The following is a 27,896-nucleotide window of genomic DNA, read 5'->3' as shown; positions in this document are numbered from 1 at the left end:
GTGTTGCAGCTTATCAGGAGAAATCTTCATCAACTTCTTCAGGCAAAGTCACTAGAACGGGCAGAACTTCCCTTTTTTAAAATTTTCTCCTTCACTTAGATAAAAGCAAGAGGATTAAAACAACTCAGAGTTTGTAAGACAAGCTCCTTATTACCTGTGAAGAAATATGGCCCCTGAAGTCTAAGAAGCAGAACACATCTACCTCTTTATTAAGACTAAAAATCAGATGTGCTGCATTTCATGATGTCAATTTAACAGACTTGTTTTCTTTTCTTTCTTTCCTATGTTACACTTAAGATATGTATGCATCTACACTAAGAGTCTCCAAGGCAGAATTTATTTCATTTGAAGTAATTTTTTTAATGCTTTTTGTTGATTAGATCTGCTCAGGTAGCACAAAAATAGAAGCCTCCAGATTTGTTAGTTGTTTCTCAGAAGTGATGCTTGGAGTGACTGGGGCAGTTGCCATGGGTAAACTCCTGGCCTCATTAAAGTTTTCACAAAGCTTTCAACAACAGTTTGCTGGTCTAAATGCATTCTACTAGTACTGCTGAAATGAAATGCTCCAAGTACAAACTCATGGCACTTTTCCACAATTGCCATTGAATATTAATAGTACACTCTCGTCCTTCCTACCCCACACAAAATACATTTTCAAATGAAATAAAGTTTTAAAAAAAATAACATCTCATGTGCCATAAGAAATATTCAACTGGAAACATTTTGTGATAATTTTTGTTTATTGCATATTTCTTTGTGCCAGCCTGGCCATTCCTACTTCAATGTCACTAAGTGCGTATTAAAATGAGTGACACTAGCCATGACCCAAATCATTGAAAGTGAGTAATGATGGGCAGCTGAGCCCCACATTGAAAAGCTGTTGCCAACCCCCCTGCTCCTCCTCCCTCACTTTTTCCCAACCTTTTGGCCAGATCTAATTTAAATTTGAATACCTTAAGTAATTGCCAATATTTGTAAAGTCACTATATGCAACTGCATTAAAGACAACAGATTTCTGTGTATTGTTTTGCAAAGATTTGTTTTGTTTTGTTTTGTTTTGTTTTAATGCCCTGTAGTTGCTGGGAAGGTGCTGGGTAAAACTTGCCTCGGTGCACAATTGTTTTATACACTTCCCCCTTACTTCATTCTTTGGTGAACATCTCTGGAATAAGTAATTACTGTGGGAACACTTCTTTACAGCAATTCTCAAACAGCAAAATTGGCAGAGGTTGGTTTTATAAAGTTCACAAACTGAATGGTGCCTTATTGCCATAAACAAAGGGATTTTAACTACTAGCATTAAAATACTCTAAGAATAACAGATAAGTGAATCTGTGAATAAAGATAAGTCCTTAATTGACAAGAAAAGGAAGGATTAAGCTAATGCGGCATTATAGCAATATGCCAGGGATTCAAACTTTGGCCTACATCACCATTTTGGACTAAATGATTATAAAAGCTTTTTGAATGACAGAAAGCAGGACTTCCCTGAGAAATTTTCTGCCTAAAATTTGTCAAAATAAGTGCAACTCGCACTAAAACTCAATATAGGGTCTCCAAATGAATACATAATGTATTTAGTTACTTAAGATAATTGAAGCCTTGCCAATTTAATTAAAAATAAGCCATGTATTGAGAGGAAAAGATATTTCAGAATCTCACAACTACTGGTACCACTGGATGAATCTGATGAATGTGTTTATCTTCTGCCTACTGGCTTTACCTGACAAATCAAAGATCTTTTGCCTGAAAAGACAGTTTAGGCAAAAGTTCAGGAATCAAATCCAGGAGTCATAATGGGCTTAACTGAATGAGAACTGCTAGCCTTGAACTGCATTCGGTGTACATAAATATGTATATTGCTCTAAATTCCCTCTAGACAGTATCTTAAACTGGATGAAACGACTACCACCATGCCTTATTGGATACAACGACTGCCACCGTGCAACTTGAGCAATGTCCTTCTACAATCCTATGAGTTCAATTCATTCATTTGTACCATAACACAATTTAATTTTTTTAGCAACAAGTTAATTCAAATGAGGTAAACAGATATGCATTTGCAATAAAAAATAATCTAATGAGGTTTTAGGTAATTTTACTGTTACTCCCTCTCCTTCCAAAGTGGGATGAATTCTATGGAACTATCCACAGACCTAAAGATTTACAGACAAGTCCTTAAGAGTCAAACAGACAAACTGTTTTAAGAGTGAAATAGTCAAGACAGAATCTTCTGCAGCACTTTAGCTCTGGCTGCTAAAGGAGGGGAGGGGAGAGGAGGGGAGGGGAGGGGAGGGGAGGGGAGGGGAGGGGAGGGGAGAGGGAGAGGGAGAGGGAGAGGGAGAGGGAGAGGGAGAGGGAGAGGGAGAGGGAGAGGGAGAGGGAGAGGGAGAGGGAGAGGAGAGGAGAGGAGAGGAGAGGAGAGGAGAGGAGAGGAGAGGAGAGGAGAGGAGAGGAGAGGAGAGGAGAGGAGAGGAGAGGAGAGGAGAGGAGAGGAGAGGAGAGGAGAGGAGAGGAGAGGAGAGGAGAGGAGAGGAGAGGAGAGGAGAGGAGAGGAGAGGAGAGGAGAGGAGAGGAGAGGAGAGGAGAGGAGAGGAGAGGAGAGGAGAGGAGAGGAGAGGAGAGGAGAGGAGAGGAGAGGAGAGGAGAGGAGAGGGAGGGGAGAGGGAGGGGAGAGGGAGGGGAGAGATAAACATCAGTTGCTAAATCTGAAATGCAAGCCCCATAGTCTGGAAAAGACTCTGAGGAAGTGTTACCAACACACAAGATACTTAAAAAGTAACCAGAGAAAGATGAGACAAAAGAAAACTACTAAAGAAATTGAATTGACAAAGAGACCAAGTTTACGTTCAATAAAATAAGTAAGTTCAAGTAGAAGCAGATCTCGAAAAGCAATTCACAGCAAATCACAGTAGAAGTATATCCCAAGACAGCACTAGTAGATTACTCTTTATTTTCATTGTAAGGAGTTATGGAGAATACAACAAAACAATGTCAAAAAATTGTAATTGAAAGCTCTCCAAATCAGAGGCAATTCACTGCTAACAAAAAGTTATTTCAGAAAAAAACCCAGAAGTATAAGGAAAGCTTACAGGTAAACTTAATATGGACATATCAGTTGAACTTAGAGACCCTGCTGCCGTGCACAAGTCATCACAGTTTGTGCTTTGACCATGCATCCAGGACAAACTAACCAATGTTCAATGACTGTAGGTCCAGTATGGAAACAAAATTCCAAGCTCATCAGCTGAGCATGTCCTTTCAAGATGGGAACCTGAATTTGAGCACTTACTGTCTGTTTCAGGGCAAAGTTCTAATCAAAAGTTTGCTAAAAGCACTGTCAATATGGCCATATGAGTTAGAAGACAACTTTTGTAATGAGAATTAAGCAAAGAATGCAATGGAGCCCATTCTAACATAATTAGATGAAGATCCATTTATAACAAAATTGTGTCTTATTTCCTGTGACAGCTTGGTTTGGATACCAAAAAACCCCAAATTCCTTCCAATTCTGTAACCTAACATACACATGAAGTTTCCTGAGCTTAGTTCTGCTCTTAATATGCAAGTTTAAATGGCACATAAGAAGACCTAATTTTATACTTACATAGGCAGCTGTGAGAATAAAATTCTCCACAGTTAAACCTTGGCAGGTTGGCATCCATGTTGAGAAAAAGAGAAGAAAATTTTCTTTACACATTAAGTTTAACATTATTTATATATCTATGGTATAGTTCCAAAGCAGAGGACTTTGTTTACTGCTGGAAAAGTCATGCATGTTCACAATGTTCAGCCTTTATTCATTAAGTTCATGGAACTTAAAAAAATATTTTAATGGTATAACATTCTTGTATAAGATATTTTATGGGTGACTTTTAAGCAGGTTACAGTATATAATCAACATCTAGATAAAAATTCTCATCGTGTTATGGAAACATAAAAATCTGGGAACTTGATTAAAGTTTCCCATACCACACTTAAAACAGTACTGCTTAAAATTTTAAACCAAGAGGAAGATACTTAATTTCTGAGTCAAACTGCCGATTAAAATCTTTTAGGAGCTGTGCGTGGTCAGCATCTCTGAGAGTCTGACATTTATTTAAGCTGTGATTAATTTTAAACCTTGATGTTTGAAATGCTTCGTGGATTTGAGGGTTTTGTTTTGCTCTTCTTTTTAAATTATTTTTAGTACATGCTGATATTTCTTATCCTTTCCTCTGGGAGAGCTGATCATGGAAGAGGGGTGGATATTTTTCTTTTTGCCCACTGTTTTGCTGAGATACTTGGCTGTAAAATTCATACACTTTTTTTGAAAACCAGACTAGTCAGTTCTTCTGTCCTTTCAGAAAAAAACCCCATTTGTTTCAGTTATAATACCAAATGCAGTGCTATAACAATACTACTGGGAGAGCCTAAATAAACTGGGATTCAGTGCTGGAGATGGGTTTATCTCCACAATGTAGAGCAAGGCCTAGTTTGTTCTATTGCCTTTTCTCACTCATTTGATCTTGTCTAGAAAATGGCAGAAATTATTTTCTAGCAGCAAATAGACTTCCCCATGTTTAGGTAAGATAGCTGGTGGTCTCAGATCGACAATGTGAAAATGATACTTCTGTGAAGTTGCTTTGCTTGCTGGCACTCTCTATTCAAAAATCAGTAACCTGAAAAGAATACATCAACATCTCACTCTCTGCAGGACCATCATGAGATGAGTAATGTTGCTGTTTGGAATTGTAAAAAGAAACAGAAATTCCTTTAAAAATAAAAAGAAAGCAAAGCAGCTTAAATGAAAAACAAAACAAAAATCCCACCAAAACACCATGAATTTAAGCAGATTTCTGAGGAAGTACAAGGTGATTTCTAACAATTCCCTGGAATGCTCCTATGCAAACCACCTCCTTGGTTTTGAGGCTCTGTGGTGTGGATCTAGAAGCCTGGAAGACAGCTCAAGCCTAGCCTTTACCCTGACAGCCCATCCTGCTAGCTCCATGAGAGGGGCACTGAAAGACCAAAGCAAGCATTGCATTGTCTTAATGGGAAAGCCTGAGCTCCAGAGGACAGAATGACAATACTCTCAACTGTACTGTTAACTCTGGTCACTAAAAATAGGATGCATATCCATACTGCCATATCATATTACTTGGCTTGGGCTATTGCTTAGGACAGATTGAACCACAGGCCAAAGCTATGTCAGGGAGCACACAAACAATTAAACAGCACAGACAATTGCATGCCTGAACTAAAAATAACAACCTGATCCTGTTTCCTTTATTAATATGGACATAAAGTAGCAGGAGTTTAAACACAACAGTAGTGGAGTGCCAAAGCTGCTCAGTTTAGCTGTGGTTCACAGATATCTGAAACCAGGACTCAGCGAGTCCTGGACTCAGCAGGACTGAGGGGCACCATGTCTTTACGAAGTAAGCTGATATCCTCTGTCGTGAATTTGCAGGATCATTTCTGTTTGGAAATACCTGAAAGGAAATATTCTGTTCATTTAGAAGTGATCTTGCTTTCTTTGCACATAAACACAAATTGAAAACACAAGTTGACTTTTTATTCTAAAACCAAACAGAATTACTTGCTTAAATTGCCTGCTTCTGACCACCTTAGCATGAAGCAAATTGTCTGACACACTGCAAGCTAACTCGTGGGCACAGAAATAAGAAATAAAATGCTGGCTTTCATCAACTTTTGGGGAATACTAAATAGATTATATATATAGGAAAGGAAACTAAAAGAAAGACACATGCATTAGCAATGACACAATTGGTAGGTATTGCTATTTTTATTGAATGTTGAAGTATCGGTATTCAAGCATGGATTCTTTAGATGAGATAAAATTTTTACTTGTGAAGTTAAGAATACAAATAACTTGTTACTCACAGCATCATGTGTAGACACAAGCAAAAGCAGCTATTTCCAAGAGCATTAAGTTTGTATTTGTAGTGTTTAGAAGTAGAAATTAGAAGTGGCAGAATGCTTAATAAGCAACATGGAGTTAAGCAACTTATCACAGTGAACATGGGAAGACTGAAGAAATCACAGAGAAATATGCCTAAAAGAGAATCCTGAGCAAAGTTTTTCAGTCTCTTTAGCAACTTTCTAGACTATGTGAAAATGCAATTTCACCCCTTCACATTTCAGGATTGTTGCAATTGGAAAATAAATCATTGATGGAAAGCCCTTTCCAATCCATTAATTTGGGAAGGGCATATGCATAGCTGCTGAGTGAAGTAGAAACCAGTATAGAAATAAAAACAAAGTGGCAGGCAGATCCAAATGAAAAGTAGTGGAGCAAACACTGTTGAAGCTCAAGATCTGCCAAGAAACAAGTGCATAAATACAAAGGTAGAACCAGGAGAACAGCAATGCATGCTGTCCATAGTGCATGGCCAGTATGGAATTCATGAGCATCCTCAGCTATGGGTCTACTGGAAAAGCCACTCTTCAGTTTGAAGAACAGAGATATGATGAAATTATGAAAAAATGAAATTATAAAAAATACTAAAGCCCAAAATATATGGAAGTTTACTCAACCAACAACACACACATTATCACAAAAATGTAACTGTCTAGGCCAGACCAAGATAGTCTTGACATTTCTAGCTGGCACTGTGACAACAGTCATGCCTTGAAACCCACACAACTTGATAATAAAACTGAAAAATAATCTCTAGGGCAGATTTATTGTGTTGGGAGCTTTCTGACTTTATTGGGCATTATTCTTCTCTGTTTGAGTTCTTGTCTCGATAGGAGTAGTATATAAAAAGGGTAATTGTTCTAAGTCAACAGTAATCCAGGACACAGATTGATGATAACTATGGAAGAGATTTAATAGTTATGTCTTCTACTATCAGTATATGAAATATTCAGTTTGAGTGGTGGCCAGTGCTGGAGCCTTCCTCTTGATCAAATGAAGGTTAATCAGGAAAGTGACCAGTTGAGATGTACATGTTGGAAGGCTGGACTGTCACAGAATACTCCAATTTATGTCTCAAAATGAGATGTTGAAGCCAGAGGACACTCATTGGCAACCAGCTCTATACTGTACTAATTATTATCCATGTAATTTATTATTTCAATATACAGTTTGGTTGATACATTTTATGCAAATAATTTGAATAGTACCTGCAATGTCATAAGAGATAAAGTTGGTAAAATCTTATTGCAGTGTAACAAAAAAGCTGAGGCTACAAGACTTTGCATTTTTCCTAGCCCCTGATCTAAGAAGAGTAGAGGTTGTTCCTTTTTCATTAGATGTGGCCTCTGCTACACAGTCTGCTCTTTCAGGAGGGAATCTCCCACCACTGCTGTCTGTGTCCTCACAGTCTGGGCACACCAGTTTACACAGTGCAGCCTCACTGTGGCAAGACACCAGTGTTAACAAGAGCCGCTAATGCAGGGGTAAAGAAACAAATCCAAACACTAATGGAGCTTGTCACAGCTTAAACATTTGGACCCATAACTATAGCAGTCTTTAAGAGTTTACAATCTTTTCTTGTTGTCCTTGATGTCCCTGACCAGATTTAATTATATCAGGGCTTTAGCTTTCCTAACCTGACCCCTGGTGGCTCAGAGAATTTCTCTGTATTTCTGCCTGGCTACCTGTCCTCGCTTCCACCCTCTGCAGGCTTCCTTTTTGTGTTTGAGTTTGTCCAGGAGCTTCTTGTTCATCCACATAGGCCACTGAAGTATTCCTGCAAATTCCTACAGGTTTCCTTAAGGACAGCTTGACTTCTCTGACCACATCAGTTCTGTGTACCTGCCCCTGAAAAGTCCTTTCAGAAAGACTTTTCTTCTGTGTTGTCTTTGTGAACACTGTATCAAAACAAGAGAAATTTTTCATCTGCAGGATAAAGGAGACTGAGAGGGAAAAGTAAATCTTCATGAATACTGTTTGGACAAAAGCTTCTGTGAATAATTTATTGAACATCCTTTGGGTAAAGAAGAGTAGTTAGCCATACTTCAGATAATTAGGTATTTTTTCATCGTCTGATAAGTCCAGTCAAAAGGTCACCTAACAAAAAATAATGAGCTTTTATAAAGTGAAGCAATGGTTTCCTTTTCCTTTAAAAGAGAAACATGACTAGAGAAATCACTTTCTAGAAGACACTGATAAAGAGAAATGAAGGCTTTTTGGGGCCATAATCAATTCTGGCTTTTTCACTGAGAGGTGTGATGGAACAAGGTGTGGAGATACACTACTTTATCTCTTACACTGTTTGAAATGAAAGTGGGTTTTTGTTTGGAACAAAGACTGAATGCCTGTAGTTTATGGTTCAGTCACCTGGGGGACTTCAAAACAAGACTGTCCTGTAAGCCCAGAAAAGGATCACCCAAGTTATTGAGAAGGGAAGGTACCATGGTCAGAGGCTGCAGAGCCTCTGAAAGGTAAAAGACTTGTGACTCCTGGCCTGAAAGTTTGGGAAGAGGCCCAGTCATTGCAACTAAGGAATGCTTTAGACTGTAAAGACTCAGTTTGTTGAAATGGTTTGAGTATTCAAAAGGGAGCTGCTATGGAACCATGTGATAAATGGCCACATTCTTACATACAAACACTTCAGCAAAACTGAGAAAAAATCAAAGCAGCAGAGCTTAATTTCTCTTACTAGCAACCTCTTAGGCAGAAAGATTAATATGTGCCAGCACCTCCAATAGACCTAAGCTGACTATTAGAAGATATTTTTTATTTTGCATATTGTTATTTCTTAGTGGACCATACATAGTCCCCTTGTAAAAAAAATTGCATGTGGTCATTCTTTTGTTTACTTTTTAAAAAATATAATAACAGTTTTGAAAGTGTTAACAGCATAGTTGCAATATTCTGCTTATGGTTTCCAAGAAAAAACATACAATAGACCCATTTCTTTTTAAAAGCAACTGCTAGGAATTGTGAGCCCTAATAATGCAATTTTAAATCCATTTTACTTGCTTATTCTTTAGGAGACTATAGGAGAAGCCACTTCAAATGCAGACAGGAACTTGACACCTGTTCTTCCAATGCATATTACTTTCATATATAATTAAAGAAGCCATATTTAACCTGTTTTGCATAAATGCAGTGCTTTTCTGGAGACCTATCACACTTTGTGGCATTTCATTTGCAAAACTTCATGATGATGCATAAACAGAAAGACTTTGAATCAACCTGATTTTGTACCCCTAGAAAAGAAATGGGAATCCTAAGAGAAATAAGGTATACAATAGTAAGAATAGCTGTAGGGTACTCTGAACCTTGAGGAGAATACAAGTTATAACCCTTTCCAGCATGTGTTTAAGTCATTCTATCACCAGACTTGCACATAAAGTTGAATTTCTTTTCTGATAAAGATACCTGGCAAAACCAGCAATATTAACTCCACAGATTGAACTAAAAATGCCACAGCTCTGGGAGAGATTCCTACATTATTATCAAGTCGTAACAATAAAGGTCTGTATTTTTATCATTTTTATCACTTGGAAAATTAAATTCAGAGCTGGAAAGGGATGATAATCTCAGCACATAATTCAAGAGCTACTATGGTGTTTTTAGAAAGATGGTGCTGTGAAAAATCCAAGAAACCAAGAATTCTGCCAAAGGCACTCAAACAAACCAAAGCAAACTGAAACCACTCAGCCACCTCTGCCAGAGCTTAAATCAAAGCCTTACACAACTAGCAGATTCATCATAAGATGGTTAAATTTTGAGCAAACCTGCCTTAGATTTAAAAGGGAATATTGCCCACAAGACTCTAACTATCTGTCCATCACACTTCTCAATAGCAGCCATTAACAGTGAAAGTTTTCCAGCAGCCAGTTAAACTTGAATGGATAAGGGAAGCACAAGGCAGGTGGAGTCAGTGAAATTACATGTCTACCTACAGGCACACATGAGAAAGCATGGAAGATTGAGAATGCTCCATTTTCCAAAAATGTAACAGATGAATACAACTGCCCTAACAGATTTTCCATCATGTATTCTACTTGCTGTGAATGGGAAGAGAAAACCAGATTATTTGATTTCAGTGATCATCAGCTGGATTCCCACTTCAGAACAGAGCAAGACCAATGCTGGAAGCATTCAGGAATGAGTTGCCCTTCCAAGGTGAAGGCACTTATCTTTTGCCTTTCAAACAATGAGTGCTTTAACTTCTGCATGACACATCTGTAAAAACTGCCACACTACCCACCTACTTAAACATTTTTGAAGCATCTCATCTCATTATTCAAGTCTGGAATCAAACATGCTCCTTGCCTGAATCCTTTCTTGCCATGTAAGTAATACCAATCACTGCAAGAGTACAATTACTTGTGTAAAGGGACTGTTCAAAGTGAGACAAAGTGGTAGAGTAAGGACCTAACTTGCAAAGCTTAATAATAAAAGTTGGAGATTTTATTGCCTGCACATTTTAATTAATTAGGTACAGCAAATCAAAGAGAAGAAAAGAAACAGTTTTAATGACAATATGTGCATTGTTTCACTGAATTGAGACTAGGGTTTAATCTCTTATGCCTGCTATGATCTCTTCATGCAGCCTTTCTTTGATAAATACAAAAAATTGTGACTTCAACAAATAAAAGTAAAATCAGTAATTAAAAACCATAATAGCAATTAAACCCAATTCTGGATCCAGCCAAGAAATCCACAGTCTATAGTGGTTGTCTTCACACACACACACAGACACACAAAAAAAAAAAAAAAAAAAAAAAAAAAAAAAAAAAAAAAAAAAAAAAAAAAGGAAATTCATTCCCTGATTTCTACTTTGGAAAATAAATAGTACTTATGCAGTCACTTATCTTCAGAAGGAAGGATAAGCTAATAGCATTTTTGGTCTGAAGCCACCACTTCATCTCCCTGCCTCTTCCTGTCTTCTTGACAAGAGCAATAAAAACATAAGAAGAAAGAGAAGTCTTTTCCAAGGCATGATCCTCTATAACAAAACAAAAAGCTCCGCAAATTACCCTTTAAAAACAACAATTATTTTTACTCCAGCATTTTTGTGAAATATGAGTATTTTTGAGTCAATTTAGTAGTAGTAGTGCACAGTTTGAAGTTATCAGGTTTGCCTGACATTGATGAAGAAACCACCTGTAGAACATAAGAAGGTAATTTTGTGCCCTCAGAGACAGACAGCCCTTGGGTGCTCTGCTGAAACATCCATTTTCCTGCCAGCAATGTCTGCATGTTGCACACAGGGTAAAAGAGGGATACTCTCTATATGAGAAAAACATGTCTCCCTCCCATCTACCTACCCTGACTGCCAGCTTCCTTTCATGGTCTCAGCACTTTTTGCTCCTGAGTATGAAGAACAGATGCCAAAATCCCATAACAAGGAACAGCTTCCCACAAGATTTCTTGCAAAATTCAGCATACTAAAGAAGGTTTTGACAGAGCACTAACAGAGTCCAGAAGAACAGCTCCAAGGTAACAATCACATTCCAAAATCAAATGTCCTTGCTTTAATTAGAGCCAGAGACTGTAGTGAAAACAGCAGAATCAGAGTGCATTAGGAGAGTTTATGATAAAATCTATGGAAACAACTTCCAAAGCAATGTAAAATAATAATTTTACTACTTCCAACTCTGACATTATTTCTTTGCTAGTAGCTCTGATTTCTGGTGGAAATTTGTCCTTTTATCTCTTCCCAAATCCTCTTTCTATGTTACTCAATAATCATTTTTTGATCAAATCACCTTTCTTCATTTCACTTTCCCCATTCTTTTACCTTTTTTTGCTGTACAACATAGAAATGTTACATTCACAGATTTCAAATACAAACAAACCACAAAACAAAGTAACAAAACAAAAGCATGTTGGTGAAGGTTCTGTGGATATTTTTGGCTAGAGGACATCTCTTGCTTCAACATGAACTTCAATGGAAAGCTGTGCTCATATCCTGAACAGCCATCAGATCAAAAAAGCTTTGCTTCAAGAAGCTGAATTTGCCTTTTGACTTCCATGATCTCTCTTATATGAGAACCACAACTTGTTTTCACTAGCCAGAAGCTGCTTTATAGTTGTGTTGAACGTCCCAAAGGGGGTACAACCTAAGTGTGAACATTGGGTTTTCCCAGCAGAATGGAAAGAACAAGAAAGCCAGAAGTCAAAGTTCTTACATAAAACGACACTACTTCCACATGCAGAAATCCTTTCTTTTAATCCACAAGTCTATGTGTGACAGACCAGTGTATAGAAGAGGCCTTGGAGTCCAACTGTTTTGTTACAGTGATTTGCTCCTCACAAATGAAACTGCCTCCTGCACAGGAGTTCTGGTATTCCTTGGTCCATCTTCCTAAGAGCATTAAAACTTAACAACCACTCCCCAAAAACATTAGACATACAGCCACACATACACTGTCTGAGGCTACACAAAGGCTCAGCCACTTTTCCCCATCTTTCTGTGTTCATTTACCCATCACGGTTATTTGTGCTTCATCTGAAACTCTGTGCAGTGCCATAAGATAAATATTTTCCACTCTTTCAGAAGGAATATATCCTTTTTGTCACTGAATTACCTGCCATAAAAAAAATACATGATGGTAAATGCCCTATATTATCTTATCCAAAGGTTTCTGATAAGTGCTACATTTCCCCTCACATTTTAGCCTCCATAGAACAAACTGAACAAAATATATTCCATTTCTGATTTAATGAAAAAACTGAAAAAAGAAAAGTCAATTAATTAATTAAAATGTGTCTCTAGTAAAGATTCTCTTTACCTTGTCATCTGATATCTATAAAAATGCCCAAATATTTTCATTTGGGCCAAAATTTTTCCTTGAAAATTTAGGAATCTTTTGCATAGAATTTTTTGATCGTTTCTTTCTTTTTGAAAGGGAAAAGTTGAGTAAGTCCTACACAGGCATTGCCCTGGACATTTTTCCTTATTTTCTCCAACATTTTTTCAACTAATTCTTGCAGCTCATCAAAGTTTGGCTTTTTTTAGGTTTTTCCTAATTACAGTGTTTTCTCTTAGGATGAAAGACTTTTCAAATGTTCCTGAAAATGTCTAGGATTCTTTCTTTTCTAGGCCAACATAGCCCAGGAAAATGCTTGTGTGAAAGGTTTCGAGCACAATGCTCACAGAAAACAGATCAAGATACTGCACTGTACTACTGGGCAAATCAGGAAAATGAGAGCTAAGAAGTTCTTAGCATCACATAGTACTCATACAGAGTATGCAAGCCAAACATGAATCTAATTGGTTTTTTGTACAAAACCAATGCAGGTGTTCACTGACTTTCCACTCCTGGACCCAGTCACTCGACATAAGTCAAGTTTAAACAACTGTTTATTCCTAGTCTATTTTCACTAAATATAAAATCAAACCAACAAATCACAGAACTACAAACTGAGACTCCATTAACAACATACATTCATCCTACATTGCCAAACAGAATTAGTACTTTTAGCAAATTTGCTGTCTTCAATATCAGATGTTCCTTCACTTGTGCCTTCCAAGATATTAATAAAGAACATAAATATTATAAACACATGCACAAAAAATATTATTTCAAGTATCCTTTCTCAATATACTGTAACTTTTAATGCAAAAGCTAGACACAATGTGTTCTTTATACATTGCCATAAAAATCTACATGGAGACATAGTTCTAGCACTGTTAAAGTCTGGCTCTTATTCACCAATTGTTCGCAACAGTAAATTCAATTAAAACACAAATTAAAGAGACGAACAAGAGGCACAAGCAAAACCAGCAATCTTCCTCTAACAGAAGATAGCAATACCTGGTGTTATCTCCTGTAGTGGTGTGGGTTTGGTTTTATCAGTTTATGTATGTATTTGTTCCTTGTATTAAGTTCATTTTTATAAGTTATAATGGTTTGCCCCATGCACCCATGTTCCACCCTCATTGGTTTCATCCCAACCCCAGTTCTATGTCAATCAGAAGTTATCCAGCCCCTGGGCCTTGTCTGTCACTTTGGGGTCTCTCCCAAAAGTCTGGAAAGTTCCATGAAAAACCCCAAGTGATTGGATAAGATTTCAGCTGTCTCCCCACCTGAGTTATTGATTTGTTACAATGTATGTCATATATCCAGAGAGCCATGCCCCTTTGGCCTCTGATTTGTCCCCAGTTAGACCCATCCCTGAGTTCCTCCCCCCAATAAAAGGTGCTGCTTTGGGGGGGGGGGGTTCAAGGAGATTCTTTTCCCTCGTTTTTCCCCTGCTGCTTCTGCTGAGGGGTGTCTGCTGGGGCAGACACCCTGATGAATAAAGCCAGCAGTTAACCCAGAACAGCCTCCTCTTTTTTCCTGCCGTCGTTGCTTCACTCCTTCAACCAAGACAAGAACTCACAGGGTCGGTGAGGTTCACCCTGTTACCGAGCCGTGCCCCCTTTACTGTTGAGATGTCAGGGCTAGCTGAGGCAGAGAAAGACACCTCAGCAATTTCCAAAACTCATCTCTGAACAGAGCAACTCACCAGGGAACAGTTAACAAATTGCATCATCTTTGCCAAAGAAATAAACTCATCTGTGAAAGTCATTCACATATTTAGGTGCTGCTATAAAGATTATGTACAGCCATGTATCAGCTCAGAAAATGAGCTTGTTTTTCTAAATAGTACTTCCCAGCATTCTCACAAGTGTTGTTGAAGCTTCCTGTCTGATTGGGCCAGGCAAATCCAATAGCCAATTTAGCCAAATGCACTGTTTTCTCTCTCCTAACAGATGTGTGCTGTGTGCTGCTGCAATAAACAGTTGCTGAATACATTTGAGGCTACCACACGAATGGAAGAACTTTTTCAAACACCACTGTGTGAAGCAGAGGGCTGACAAGACAGTTTAAAACAAAACAGAGGCAATCCCTGGAAGTGTTCAAGGCCAGGTTGGATGGGGCTCTGAGCAGCCTGGTGTAGTGGAAAGTATCCCTGCCCAGGCAGGGGGGTGGAATGCAATGATTTTTAAGGTCCCTTCCAAACCAAACTATTCTGTGATTCTACAATAATTCCTTTAAAGAATGTTTCATTTTCAAAGGTCCCAAGAGCCCCAAATTTGGACAGAAAGGATGCAACTGACTCATTATTCAGAGCAACAGGAGTTGAAATGGAAACTAGTGAATACCAAATATATGTTAATTCTTCCAATAAAGGTGAACACAAAGCTTATTTTTTTTTATGTGAATGTAGTCTGTGCAACCAGTTGAAATCCTTTAGGTCCTTTAAAGCGTTTTATCCACATACAATGGGAAAGCACACCACTAGAAATGCATGTTCATTCATTATTTTTCAAAGATTCTAGATGTGGGATTTTATCAGGATTTCTAGCATCTGGCCAAAAATACATAGGATAAATCACAGCTTAAACTGCCTATCAGGGTTAAGTAGAAAAAAATAAACATTAAGGTTATCTATGCAGCAAGGAATATTGCAACTAACAAAGGGGGGTAAAGGATGGAAGCTGGAGGCATGTTTCTGTCCCGGAAACAAGAAAGGAGTGTGAATTCTTGCAAGTTTAAAATGTAGAACTAGTTCAACAGAAGTTAACACAGGTACTGGAGAGAACATTTAACACTGAGATTTCCATACTGAAAGAGGTTGCTGATGCTTCTGATTGCCAGGTCAAAGAGATGAAAAAAAAAACAACCCACCAACTCTTTTCAAACTGACTTATGACATAAACCCCACTCTACACTGTTTTACATTAAGTAAGCAATTCACAGGACCTTTGCCTGCAGCAAATAACACTTTTTCCTCAGCTGATGTGTTGCCTGTTGCTTACCAGGTGCACATAGCTCTATGATTCTGCATGAATTTACATGATACAAGGCTTCATTATCAAGGAGTATCCTGGTGAAAAAATGGAATCTGAGTATGCTCCTATATTTCCTGGTTGGTGTTCCATTTTTTCACCAATGAGTGAATTACCTCGACAAAACCAATCTGAAAATTTGCGTGAGCTCCCTTGAGAGTCCATCTAATTCCCTTAAAATGGATGGAAAGGGCATGATCAAAGTGAAAATGCACACTGAGAGACTTGCTGAAATGATCCACCAATAGGGAGGACAGAACCAATGGATGGAATTGTTTTAAGTACAGTAGGAAATAAACTTGCTATTATCAAAGTTCAAAATATGCTGAGTACAAAGAAGAGAGAGAGAGCAAATTGTCCAGTTCACTAGCTATACATAAAAGCTGGAAAAGACCTGATAAACTAATTATCTCAAGAGGTAATTCCTTAAAAATCAGTTCTGTATTTTCCATTCCCTCCTTTCCCAAATGTGGTAAAGGCTGTGTTTATTTATGACTAGTTGAATTCTTCGAAGTAATCCTCTCTACATATTTGTACCACTTTTTCAGAGTGCACCTTACTAACACAGATTAGAAAATAGAATATAAGAGTCCAGACAAACAGAGAGATCTCTGATTACAGGTGATTCTGTATCCTTCAGCACTGTGAGTCAAACATTCTTGATTTACATCCTTGTACTTAGGAAATGTGTAATTAACTGTATTTTTAAAAAATTTGGAATGGAGCAAAATAGCACCAGTTACAGGGACAGGTTATTATCATGATTGTAGAGAAGAATCTGCAGGTTCTTGTACAATGCTAATGTTGAACAACTGGAGAATGTCCACATTTTAAAGAAATAAAGTGGGATTTATGTATTGAAACCAACAGTTTGCTGTACCATAAATACTGAGACACTGCGGAGACCTGATAGTAACCTTGGAGTATCTGAAGGGGCCTACAGGATAGGTGAAGAAGGACTTCATCAGGAATTGCAGCGATAGAACAAGGAGCAATGGGTCTGAAATGGAAAATATGAAATTTTGGGTAAATATTAGGAAGAAATTCTTCACTGTGAGGATGGTGAGGCCCTGGCACAGGTTGCTCAGAGCAGCTGTGGCTGCCCCACCCCTGGAAGTATTCAAGGCCAGGTTGGGTGGGGCTTTGAGCAACCTGGGATAGTGGAAGTTGTCCCTGCCATGGACATTGGAACTCAATGAGTTTTAAGGTCTGTTCCAACCCTTAACATCCTATTCTTAACACAATACACTGCATTGCCTTTTGTTTTTTGGGGGTTATTTTTTTTGTTTGTTTTTTGGTTTTGTTTTTTTTTTGGTCATTTGGGCAGTGTTTCTGTCTAAATAATTGTTGATCCTTGAGCAACAATACAAGCTCCTGATTCACAAGGTCCTGATTCCTTTAGGCCTGCAGTGATGTCAAGACATTGCTCTGATTGCTACAAAGAATATCAAGATTCAAATAATAGCTGCATTGGTAGGAACACATGAGGAATTGGAAGTTACGAAGAAGTCTTTGAAAAATTTTAATAAGTCACAATAATAACAAGCACTACAGGTAACAGGAACTGTTAAAAGAAATGAGAGCCTAATCACTAGGGGTATGAGGCAACTGGTTGTGAGGTGCACAAAATTTGTACCCAGCTCTCTCTTAGAGACATATTTTAGTGAGGACATATATTTCTGTATTCCACAGACACTGGTGTAAAAAGAAACAGGTAAATTAAAGAAAGGAAATTCTGTCATTTAGGCCACACATAGAGTTGCCAGTGACACAAAGTCTCACATACCCACAGATCCCAACACCTGCTCATATGCAGCTGCAGACCTCTGACAAGGGACAGGGATCAGAGTGGCTGCTCAGTCCTTGCCTGGGATGTTATTTCAGGCTGTCTCCACACCCTGTTGTAGCCATGCTTCTAAAAGACTGTCTGCCGGAAGCACCAAAGAAAGGGTTTTGGAAATAACCTTCTTTCCTACATTTCTCCAGCTTCTGTGCCTGTTCTCCTTGAGACTGTGGCAGGTATGATTAGCAGAGTGTGAACCCTTGGATACTCCCCTGACCCCTGCCCTGAGCTCTGAACAAACATGCAGCACAAGAAGTTTTGCCTCAAACATCTCACATCTTCTCACTCCTTCAACACAGGCCAATACGGGACAGGTCACTGTCCTCTACAGGTACAATGACTGATCATGCAATAAAATCCCAGACTATCTCAGGGATGTATCAGAATGGCACAGGAAAATACAGCTGTGGGGCAGGACTTTAGGTAGTCATTTAAGTCAATTTTTTTAGAAAAGACACAAATACAGTTTCAACTACATGCCAGAAAATGAATATGTATACTAAAATTATGTAACTCTGTCAACATAATGGTTTGCATTCACATCAACATTCATGTTGATGTTGGTTTCCAAATTCGGATTAGAAGCAGAACCACAGAGTGTCTTCAAAAAGAACTCATAAAACAATTTGCAAATGTAATTATTATAATTTTTTACAATTTTTACAATGACACAGTGTTGACTATTTAGAAACATCTCAACAGAAGCATTAAACCCCAGAATTTTCCAGATCTCTCAGATAATTTTAACTTTCTAAAAATTGTGGCAAGTACACTCAGCATTTTGTTGGTTTTCAGTGACTTAAGTGGAAATATAGTTTGTTACAAAACACCAACAGATTGTCATTCCTTGCATTTTTCTTTTAAGCTTTAAGTAGTGCTTGGGTGTTGTTTACAATGTAAGTATTTTTTTCAGCATGGCAGTCATCGTTATCATAGTATTAATTCTATGCCCATATTTTGCAAGACAAGAAACAAAGGGAAATAATTTCAGTTTTGTAGACAAATTAAAGCAGCTGGTTTAACAATGAGAGCTTTTACTAAAAATATGTACATTTACATGTACTTAGCCCATTCTGCTTGGACATTAAATCTACATCATTGTCAAGATTTTGCATGCATTTCCATGAATGATATGTTAATAACTTAAAGATGCAAAGCATTAAAACTGCCTCTCACTGAAAGTCTTACACTAATTGAAGTAATCTGCAAAAAACATCCATAGAATATAAATTTCCTGGGAGAAATTAATGGGAATCTAATAAGAAGCTATTTCACACACACAGTGGTTGTTTCATCGTATTTGATGGGCAGGCTTTAGGACAAATCAGCATCCTTCAGTTAATAGAAAAGGGAAACACTACCTGACACTCTATTATACCAACCTGCTGAAAATTCTAAATGAAAGAAATTTGTACATAGAAAAGTGTTTTATCACTTTGGATTTTCCTTCATTACCAAGATGGTCAAACTATGGCAAATTAAAAAAAAAAAATTGATGTTGAATGGGACATTCCAAAAGGATTTAAAAATGTAGAAATATTTCAACTTTGTCGATAAATTGTAAACACCTCTGAACATTCAAGAAACCAAAATATCTTGTTTTAATTGACAAAAGTGTTTCCACTTGATTTTGTGCACCATCAAAATTCCTTTAGAAGTACAATTTTGTGTCTAGCTGTTTTTGGTTTTCTGCATATATCAGGTGCTCAACTGTATTTTATTTATTAGAGCTGAAGTCAATTGATTCCTGAAGATGGCACTCAGGAAAATTTAAATGGATGCCTAAGAGAAAAGGCTGAGGACACACAAATGTCAGGGATTTCCTGAGTTAGAGGTAATACCAATGTATTTAACAGTTCTTCACATGCTTTTCATCCATGAATCTGACTGAACACTCTTTAAATAAAGGGAATTTTTGGAACAAAGATAATTTTTGTAGTCAGAAGTATCCTAAGATGAAATTTTCCATTGCATATACACACACTTTCTGTGTGTATATATTAATTTATCTCCAGTTCCTTGTTTTGAGCATGGATCACGAAGGAAGAACACAAGCCCAACTGCTCTTCTGATAATATGACATGCTAAAATAACTTGCTATGTGCACTTTTGTCAGTCCAGATTGAAGTTTTTATTAGCTGAATTTTTATTTGTGTTAAGGAGACTTGACCTGGAAACAGTTTTTCCATTCCATACCTTTCAAGTGTTGCACTTGAAAATTTTGATAACAAACATCACCCAAAGCTAGCTCAGATTTTACAGAAACAGCAATTTTCATTGCACAGCTATAAATTCCTCACCCACTCTACCAGGTGCAAAACATCAGAAATTCTGCACACTAGATCAGATGCACTAAAATGGACACAAACCAGTTAAAGTGTATTTTTCAGGACAGGTCTTCTAGGTTTGTCCTCACACCAGCACCAGTAGAACCAAACATCACTCCCCCTTCCCTGGAAAGCTCAAAATGTTTTAAATATGTTTCTTATGGCCACTTGGCCCCTCTTCAAAGCATGACAGCCCCGCAACCTGTATCTCCTTTACGAGGTATATAAAAGAATAATCCCTTAGATTTTTTTAGTTGCTGGGCAAAATTTAATCCCAAGGATCGAGTAGCTAATAACAGGAGCAGGTAAACCCGGCTTCCTTGCTATGCCATGCTAGAGGTCAGTCATTCTCGCATTGGTGCCTCAGCCCAAAGCTTCTTGCTCCTGTCAGAGTCCTCCAAACTACCAACAGAAGGACAGATCTAGAGACAAAAATATCAATTTATCTTTGCCGTGAACAAGAAGATTTGATTAAAGTTCGGAGATACTGAGCAGGTTGGGATCGGATTATACTTCATGAGTATGTATGGAGATAGAAAAATGTTTTTCCATGTCCATACTTATAATGGAAATAGAAAAACTTTCTAATACATACTTATTTAACTTATTTCCAGCTGTGAAAACATCAAGGATTCAACTAATGTAAAAGCAGCTTTTGATGTGTTTAGCAACAGGTTTCAAAACAATGGCATTGCACTCATAGCCTCTTCCAACCACTTTGATGCTGGATTGGAAATGCAAGAATAGTTAGCTCTTGACTTTCAAGATAATTTTGGGTTTTGGGATGTTCTCTTCAGCCATTTTGGATCCATACTGCACAAGTCAGAGCCATCTGGTGAAATTGAATTTATCTCCACTAGAGGGATCATCTCAGCTAATTACCTGGCTCCAAAGGTAAATTAACTCATACCTTGCTAACAAAGCAAGTCAAAGTAACTTGGTTCATGTTATAGCTGACAGTTAATCAGAACTGTACCCTTCTGTCCATACTGTTTTGGACTGCTGCTACCACTTTCTGTGGTTGTGCATTGCTTGAGATTGCCTGAATATTTTTTTTTTAATAATTATCTTGCCAGTCCAAAGTTGTTGTTTTTTTTTTTTAATGTCTGTGTCATTGGGCCTTTTAGACTTGTTTATTCATGTTAAAAGAAATCCAACCTTCCTTGATCCAGCCAGCCAACCTATGAATTTGGCAAAGATACTTCTCTACATCTGCCCTTCAGAGACAGTTTTCATTGCTCCATGAACTCAAATGAGGTCACAAACATAAGCTGTCATAAATCATGATATTCTAAAATTTTCGCTTCGCTCAATGTGACCTTTTAAAATCTTTCTAAAGACAGTTTCCAAAGACATTAAGTGATAGTTTTCATAATAAAATCTTAGTGCCTAATTTTATAATTGCTGGATAGTGACACAGAGCTCAAACTCTCTTAGTGAAAACAATTGCCTTAAATTTACCACATTAAGAATTTTCTTATAAGAAGATATTTTCTGCTTTCACTTAAATGGAAGAATAAAATGAAAAACTATAGATGCATTAATAAAACACACCTAGATTCCAAAATTTTCATTAAGAGCAATACAGCACAGACATGTAACATGAAAAATGAAAACAACTGGATGAAGAAATAAAACCACAACCCCAGAAGTCCGCAGTTTGCTGCCTTGCACATCAAAGCCCCTGTCTGAGGGCCTTCAGGGTGACGTAGTGCAGCAGGCACTGCTCAACTCCCCTCCCATTAGCCACTGGGAAAATAAAGACATTTCAGGCCAGCATTTAGGCCCCTTTTCTGCTACCAGCCCTTAAAATATTGTAGGACTGTCCTTGAACAACTGATGACTCCTATATCTATATTCACCATTCTTTATGTTCTTGCTTCCAGAAAACCGTTTTGGGTCCCTTCCAGGCTTTTTCTCATACAGAGAAGGGCCATCACACTCCATTTCCCACAGCCTAATTTTAAGTGAGGAAAGCTGAAGTGTCACAGTAAAATAGAAACTGACCTTGTTTACCCAAGATCGTGTTTTGATTCACTAGTAAAGTACCCCATAAATAAGTTCTTCCCTACACAGTCTGATATGAGTGTGTATCTCAGTAATGTAATCAAAGAATCTTTATATGCCCAAGTGAAATATATATATATATATACATATATATGTATGTACCTCTAGATTTTTAGAACAAAATCAGCAAGGCAGACATTCTTTTACAGTTTTCTACCATTTCTACCCTTTTGCTGTAGACTATAAAAAAAGCCAGATAGCTCAATATCCTTTGCCTTTAGATAAATATATACAGGGTATTCTAGTCTTCATTTATATGGAGTATTGAAGCCAATTCAACATTGCATGTTGCAAAAAGAGGAAATGTGCAGTCCTTTTAAAGGGCAGCAGTTTTTGCTGATTCCTTAGAGTGTGTCCTGGGTCTGGCTAGGGTAGAGTTAATTTCTTTCATTGTGGCTGGTGTGGGACTGTGTTTTGGATTTGTGATGGAAACAGTGTTGATAACACAGGGATGCTTTTGGTATCCCTGAGCAGTGATCAGAGAGTCATGGCCTTTTCTGTCTCTCACACAACCCCACCAGTGAGTGGGCTAGGGGTGCACAAGGAGCTGATCCCAACTGACCAAAGGGATACCCCACATCATATGGAGTCATGCTCAGCCTATAAAGCTGAGGGAAGAAGGCAGGAGGGAAGGATGTTCACAGTGATATTTGTCTTCTCAGTCACCATTACACATGACGGAGCCCTGCTTTCCTGGGAGTGCTGAACACCTGCCTGCCCATGGAAGCAGTGAAAGGATTCCTTTTTCTGTTTTACTTGTGTGCATTTTTCTTACCTATAACTGTCTCTATCTCAGCCATAACTTTTCTCACTTTTAGCCTTCTGATTCTCTCCCCCATCTCACTAGTTGGGGGGTGAGCAAGCATCTGTGAGCTGCTTGGATGCCAGCTGTAGTTAAACCATGACATTGTTTTCCTATTATTGTCACCCTTAATTCTAAAACTTGATTTAATGAAATCCATTGCTTAAATATTGACTATTTGAGAAAAGAACCTTCTCATAAAGTATAAAAAATTTTGATATTACATAAAAAATTACATGCAGTAATTCACTATTAGTGTCATCTCTGCTGCTCAGTCTCATTCTTTTCCTTTAAATGATATAGGTTGAATTGCAAAAACTAGGTTGCTTATACACTGAGGCATGGCAGAAAATAAATCTCAGTGTCCATACCCTCTTCTAGTAGATGTCCTGCTTGGAAACACCAGCTATTGAAATCATAGGCTTTTGAAAGAAGAAGCCTGTGGAATGGACTTTTTGTTAGGACTTTTATCAGAAAGATGAAATGTTACCATAGAAGAATCAAGTACAATGTATTTGTTCACAGAAGTAGAAAAGAAATATGTCATGGCTGTTATTTTCTGGCTCATCCTTCAGAATGGCATTACTCTTTTAAATGGGGTGAACTATGGCAAATACCATTCTCTGCTTAGTCTGTTTCCTCATGTCAGAGTTCAGCTGTCATGAAGCTGTCATGAAGGTGATTTGTCTTCCTGTGATTCATCAAATCATTACGATTTTTTGTATTGTTTTACCTATTGATGCCTATTACTGAAAACTTAATAAATATATGGAGAATATTCTTCAGTGGAACATCAATGGCCTAAGAAGCTCTCTTCCTTTCTTCTAGATGGAATGAGTCAGGAAGTAAGCTGCAGTCACCAATATGTTTGCCTTATTTGCAATTTTGATCTTAAAATTTTCTTATTTCATTGCTGTGGACTTCCCTTGTTTATTTAAAAAAATTCTGATATTTTTGTACAGTATTTTAAATATGACAGATAGTCCAGATGTTGAGGGTCCTCCCTCTAAAAAGATTCTTTAAAAGGCAGCCACCAGGTGAGCCCTATTTAACTATCATTCCTATAGTCTCAGAAGGACTTCAGTTCCCAAATAGTAGCACTTTTGATTTTCAGCCAGGTTATGGACTTTATTTCTGTTTTACAGAAGGTAAAACAAGAGGCAATGACAACAAGACCACCTTCCCCTGCTATGTACACCTCAACAGTACTAAAATAAACATGTCTTGGGTAGAATTATTTGCTACAGTGGTATTACTGTTTTTCAATGAAAACTATGTAAGCTTCAGGATAAGATATATATATATTAAATCAAATTTTGCTCCTTTCACGCCCCAATACTTCCCCTCTCTCTTCCCTAAATAAAAAATGACAAATCTGTTTTCTTTAACAGGAATGGTCAAACAATTTGTACAGGACAGAAAATCATGCTTCTCTATGCTTACATGAAAAGAATATCTGGAACAATAAGATCTCAGGGTATTTTGTTTGTGTTTTAGGGGTGACATTTATGTGAACAAAAGAAACCTGTAGGCCCTGGCAGTGATGTATCTGCTACATATGGCAGCAGTGCACACACTATAGCTGAAAGACTTCCACAGATCTGGGGTTCCTCTTTCTCTGCCCCAAGCAGCTGCTTTCACTCACCTTTAGATGCCCCACAGATCTTCACCCAGCAGATACAATTCATGTTGTATGAACACAATTCATGTTTTCAGATTCTGCGTTTCTGAGTTTTGCTATTTTGTTATGATGTGTTCATATTTTCTACAATCTTCATCCCTTTTGGTATCTGTTTTTCATTCACTACTGACACTGCATCTTGTTGAATGCATCAAATCAGGTTAGATTCTTAACCTGGGAAATGCAGCTCCAGTCCCAGCTGACACCATCCCATCAACACCCTAGTTAGAAAATTACCTTGTCAACAAGGCAAATGTCACATATTTAATACAGCAGTAATCATCACCTAAGTCAAAAACATGACTTGGGTTAAATATTATCAAAAATCACAGAATAGCCACCAGTTTCTATTTTCTTCTCCTCTGCCTCCCTTATCCAGTCCAAATGTCTTCACAGCCTGGATTTCAGCACATGGCACATTCAACACACTTTTGATGAATTCCTGTGAATGTCCAGCTTTTCTGCTTCAGTATTCTCAAATATTCCTGCTCCCAAGAAAACTAAATTTATAACGTGAGGGGAGGCTTCCTATTTGTGGCACATGCAGTGGTGCAGATGTTATTCCTTAAGGAAGACTATCTTGATTGCCTCGGTGAATAATGGCTACGAGATGGCAAGGAGCCCACAGTTCTCTTAGAGCAGAAGGTATAAAACCACTCTCCTACCGAAGGAAGGCCCCCAGTAGGATAATATATTATTACGCATGATTCAAATTACAGGATCTGCAGCAGGGGAGCCAGTGGCTGAATCAGGACAGCTGCACACAGAATACTGATGATGGGATGATGGAATGCATCATGCATTGAAAGAGCTATGGTTTAGTGCTTAAATCTTGTGTATTTTCAAAGTGACTAGAAGGATCAATATATAACTGAAGCACTGTAAACAAATTGTAGATTATTGTGTGTGAGGAGAGGGGAAGTTTCCATGTTGTAACAAAAATTCTATTTCAGGCTACTTCTTTAAATAAAATTTTGCTTTACGAAAGACTTGACCTCTTGAAGCCCACTAGCAACGGATATAGCTTTAATTTAATAACACAATATTGAATTTGTCTCATATCTGATTCTGTTTCGGCTATTAGAATACTGAAGAGCAAAACCTTGCCTCATAAGATTATGCAGTCTGAAATCTCTGCATTCCACAGTATCCTGGGCTAGTTTTAAATTGTTCGCACAACAAATTGCTTTACCCACAAAGAACTAAATCCAAATGTTCAACACAATGTTGGCTTGCCCAAATGTTTTCCACTTATAATTGAACACATCTCAAGAAAATGTGCACGTTTATTGTTTTTAAAAAACTGAAAACACCCAACCCCCCCATCAAAAAACCTATTTCCTAATATGAAAAGCTGGATAGATAAGAGTTTTTTCAACCTAAGATCTAATCTTTTCTGTGTAGATTAAGCACATTCTAAACAAAAATTCTATATTTCGCTTTGCTGCAACATACCCTGAAGCAATATGCAAGCTCTCCCTTGACTTCCTTTCATAGTGGCTCTTGTATTCAGTTATTCTGGTAAATGGATGCAAATCAGGTGCATTGTGTCGAGGTGGAAGGAAGGGGGTGAAATTTGTTCAGAAAGCGATCTCAGTTCTATTCATTAATAAAATGACATCTTGACTGAAAGTGGTGAAGAATGAAATATAACAGTACTGAACTTTACTCAGTTGTAACAGATGCATGTAAGAACCTTTAGAGAAAGCCAGATATGTAAAATGGCCACAGCGAAATGATTTTTGAAGCATTAGAATAAGTATTTAGACCGTGATGGCAGCTGAAGATGCAAACTCAATGCTGTAGCAACACCCTTTTTACCTTCCAAGACAGCTAAAGGTAATCTCAGGCTATAACTGGAGAAAGAAGTACCACATTAGATAAGGACTACAAGGAGACAAACATACATGAAAGAAAAATGTATACACAAAATTAACAACTAAAGACACTTCTAAAGGTTTTATGAGGCCAACAGAAAAAAAAATGGAACAATGCTCATGGTTACCTGCAGAGACAGCACACAGTTAAAAAAAAATCAAGAAATTGTAGCCATCGTTTTGCATAGCTATTCAAATTATGCTGGCAGAATAATTATTGGAGGACCTAATCTCTGTGAGGGAAAAAAAAAAAAAAAAAAAAAAAAAAGAAAAAAGGCTACGTTAAACAAAGTTCATTACTGCATGATGTAAATGAGTTTCTCACCAGTGATGTCACTGATTGGCTGGGATGTAGAGCTGGTTTCGAACAGTGCAGCATGGCCGGATTGGCTGCTAGCTCTTCTGGTTACTGCCTGCTTGGGCAGCGGTCGAACCAGACTCTTTCTGTCTCTCTTGTTGTCGTTTGAAGCAAATCTTGTTCAGCCCAGCTGTGTCTCCATAGTAGTGGCACCCTAAGAGAGTCTCCCTCCTGCTTCCCACAGCTCATCTGTAAGGCGGTCGCTGCTGTGAAATACCAGCTTTTGGCACGGAGCCCAGACTGCGTTGTTAGATCCGTCTATAATACAGAAAAGAATTTTTTTTTTAAAGCAGTTCTTTCACCGAATTACATCCTAAGAAGGATTAATAAGCACTAAATTGCAACTGATTTGTGGACTTTTAAATTATGTAGCTAACATGCTTTCTGAAATAAAATATTATCTGGCTTGGAATGGTATACATCATTGGTTTAAAAAAAAAAAAAAAGAAAAATAGGGAAAAAGGAAAGAATGAAAAAAAGGACGAAAGAGAAGCAACAACTCTTTTTTGTTTACCTTGATTACAAAAAAAAATTCTTCCTTTTTTCCCCCTAGAACGGTAACTTGGTGCTACGCAAGAATATTTTAAACTATCGCCAGTTTTCTAGTTACATCCGAGTCATTATTTTCAGGTTAAGGCAAGGGATCTTAATTAGCATTCTCTTTAACTATGCAAACTGAGACAGGGCATGAAAGAAAAATGCTATATGGAAGAGACAGAGAGACAGATGAAGACAAAAAAAAAAAAAAAATCTGTGCAGCTTTTACAGTTCAGCTGTCTGACCCCCTGCAAAAAGAATGTAGTCATATCAACTTTGCCAGACAATGGAGTACCTACAGGCTTTCCCTTAGACAAGTCCTTTATAACCAGTCAGTATTATGTGCTGCAGACAGTGGCCAATCGCTAAGCTGCTTTCTACAGCAGTGACACAATAGGTGCACTGGCCACACTGTCCTCCTAGCCTCCGACAGCTTTGCAGGTTCATTTTTTGTATGCTGGAATATGCATATGTCTTAAATGTTCCCACTGCATGGGGGGAAAAAAAAACAAACCCACCATCCTCAGCCTAAGCTTGCTTTGTTTTACTATAATTACATCAGCCTAATTACTGCAGCCGAGCCGCAGAGCCACTGCTCAGAGCGGCGCATAGGCATGCACATCATATAAATATGCATGAGCACGCCTGCTTATTT

The 27,896-nt window shown here is 37.9% G+C and overlaps 1 protein-coding gene across 1 annotated transcript in view; it reads right to left on the bottom strand.

Annotated features, from left to right (window-relative positions):
• LOC310906290 (uncharacterized protein) overlaps window positions 1-26,873 on the bottom strand; it is a 374,899-nt gene extending 348,026 nt beyond the window's left edge. The window contains exon 1 of the mRNA XM_083855447.1: window positions 26,672-26,873. The gene's annotated coding sequence lies outside the window, so the exon portion shown is untranslated. The remainder of the gene's footprint in view (window positions 1-26,671) is intronic.
• Window positions 26,874-27,896: the final 1,023 nt, after the last annotated feature.

The sequence above is a fragment of the Zosterops lateralis genome, assembly GCF_965231275.1.
Source record: "Zosterops lateralis genome assembly, chromosome: 2".
Classification (NCBI taxonomy): Eukaryota; Metazoa; Chordata; class Aves; order Passeriformes; family Zosteropidae; genus Zosterops; species Zosterops lateralis.
The sequence above is the reverse complement of the archived record's forward strand: the minus strand, read 5'-3'. Positions and strand labels throughout refer to the sequence as shown.